The sequence below is a fragment of the Apteryx mantelli genome, chromosome 6, assembly GCF_036417845.1.
Source record: "Apteryx mantelli isolate bAptMan1 chromosome 6, bAptMan1.hap1, whole genome shotgun sequence".
NCBI lineage: Eukaryota > Metazoa > Chordata > Aves > Apterygiformes > Apterygidae > Apteryx > Apteryx mantelli.
In genome coordinates this window covers 7,826,134-7,828,571 of record NC_089983.1, presented here as the reverse complement: position 1 = coordinate 7,828,571, position 2,438 = coordinate 7,826,134, and the positions used below count along the sequence as shown (strand labels likewise).

The 2,438-nt window shown below is 64.3% G+C and overlaps 1 long non-coding RNA gene across 1 annotated transcript; it reads right to left on the bottom strand.

The window, feature by feature from the left end:
* Positions 1 to 975: 975 nt before the first annotated feature.
* Positions 976 to 1,922, bottom strand: LOC136992303 (uncharacterized). Its single transcript, XR_010884489.1, has 3 exons — positions 1,772 to 1,922; positions 1,343 to 1,402; positions 976 to 1,026 (listed from the first exon to the last, which is right to left on the bottom strand). It is a non-coding gene; the product is annotated as an uncharacterized lncRNA (long non-coding RNA).
* Between the last annotated feature and the right edge of the window lie 516 nt (positions 1,923 to 2,438).

Below are 2,438 nucleotides of genomic sequence, written 5' to 3'. Positions count from 1 at the left end.
CCACCACAGCATCGCTCCAAACAACCGCTCTGGGCAACTGCTCCAGCACTCACGAACCCTCACAGTAAACCAGCTTTTTCTTAGCTTCACACACAACTTGCTGCGCTTCACTTTGGGCCTCTTGCCCCTCAGCCTGGCACTGCGCACCACTGAGAAGAGTCCTGCTCCGTCCTCTTGACACTCTCCCTCCAGATATTTAAAGCCATCGATCAGATGCTGCCCCATTTGGCTTTTGAACTCACGGTGCCTGAAGAGCTCCCTTTGCGGAGGGGCTGGAGCCTCTAGTGCCTGTGCAGAGCTCTGCGCCCTGGGGCATCTCGGCAGCCCGCTAACTCCTGGGCTCAGCCCCGCAGGGGAAGGCAGCGCCGGTGAGGGCCCAGCTCCAGGTGCTTCCTCAGGCACAAGAGGTCATGGCTTTTCAAGGCAGAATCTCAGCAAGACCGCTGCCATCTTCCAGCCATTCCTGACCCCTTTGTGCGGGTACAGGGGGGCTTCTCCGACTGCTGGAAGAGGGGGGTTACGTTGTGGCTGCCACAGACTGCTGCAGGGAGGGCATGTCCTTCCCCTCTCAGGGTGAGCCCAGTTCCTTCACGGCCTGACTTTTCCACCAATTCATTTGCCCAAAGAAAAGACACTGACACGTGGTGAAGAGACACGGCTGCTCCTTTGGGGAAAGCCCAGCAGAGGGTGGACGGGCAGCACAAGCCTGGGACAGGCTGCACCTGAGGGCTGGAGCTGTCCTGCAGGCAGCGAGAGAGGCCAGGGACCCCCCGACTTCCCCGCACACTCAGGTGGCCCCTGTGCGCAGAGCAGCCTGGCATCAGGACACAGCCGAGCTTCAGCAGCAAACACAGCCACCTCGCAGAGGACAGTGCCACCTCTCCCACGCTCTCCTCAGCCAGTAGCACAGGCCTTCGTGGGTGCCTCCAGATGCAGACTGCCTCCCTGGAGCTCTCAGCAGCAGGATGGTTTGCGCCGCCAGGGAACAGATGGACGGGCTGATGTCCTCCTGCAAGCCTTGAAGGGCTGAGAGGGAAAGGAGGCGAGCAGAGATCAAGGCCCTGTATCTGCACAGGCCCCAGGCATCCCCTCCTGACACAGCCAGTCCCACCCGGCTCTTCCCACAGCCAGGAGGGAGCAGGGGGGACAAATGCATCGGCTGGGAGCTGCTGGCCAGGAATGTCCCAAAGGCGCCTGAAATCTTCTCTCTACTCTACCCACACCACCCCTGCTCTGCACGGGGAGCAGAGCCCTCCTCGCCTGGGGCAGGCCTGGCAGCTCCCTGCCCAGCATCTGTCTTCCTCCCACCAGCCCTGCCTGACACCCTGCTGCCCTCACTCACCCTCGCAGATGGCCTCCAGCTTCTGCCTGCTCCGGCCCCTCATGCGCCGCCCAACGAGCCCTAGGCACACACACAGCCCCCCATAAACCCTGCTCCACAGCCCACCCTCAGCAGCAAACACGGCCCCCAGCCCTGCCCACCTGGCCATGCGCCCACCTCCCCTCGGGCAAGGCTGACCCCAGGGCGCTTTCCCAGTGGGACACCCAAGGGCCTTGCTGTGAGGCACTGAACAAGGCTCCCACCAGCCCCACACGTGTGGCCAGAGATGGCAGAGGGTGACACGGAGCCCCCGGGCACCCAGGCCCTGCATCAGGCACTCGGGGCTGCAGCAGCCACAGTCGCAAGGCTGCTTCTTGCTGCCAGCGCAGCAGCCGGGGCTGGGGCCGAGCCGCCCCGGGACAGAGAGGGACCGCAGCGGTTGGGGCTCACCAGTGAACCTCACAGCCGCCTCTCGCAAGGACTCCTGGGGGTTCTGCAGGTACGACAGGCTCTGGCGCAGGTATTCTTCTGCTCTTCTGCTGCGCTTCGCCAGCTGGGGAGAGCACAAGGGCACGGCCTTGGCGCACACACCCCTCCACGCAGCCAGGCAGTCCCTCCAACCCGGACCAGCCTCCCCGGCCTTCCCCTGCCAGGACACTCGTGACTCCCACACACAAGCTGGTCAGTGCCGAGCTTTGGAGGGAGCAGAGGGCGGGCTGCTCCCCAGGCACGCTGAGGTGCCCTCCCGCTGTAGGGCCCAGCTGGGCCAGAGGCTGCTTTAGCATCCCATGGGTCAGCAAGGGGAGAGGAGCCTGGAGAAGAGCCCGCTGGGGCAGTGTGCTTGGAGAAGGGCAGCGTGAGTGCTGCTCCAGGCTGGCGGCTCTGCGATGCAGCCGTGGCGAGGGGCACAGCTGCCTGCCCCACACACTGGCCATGGAGGGGAACAGGCCTTGTCCGGGCTGGGTCTGGGCGCTTTGTGGCCGTCCTTACCAGGCACTCGCCGATCCTCCATGTCTGCGCTGTCTCAGCCAGGTGCCTGAGCTGCTGCCACTTGAGGAACTCGGCAGCACCAACGAGGGCTTCCTGAGAGACCTGCACAGCAGCAGAGACTGGGAGA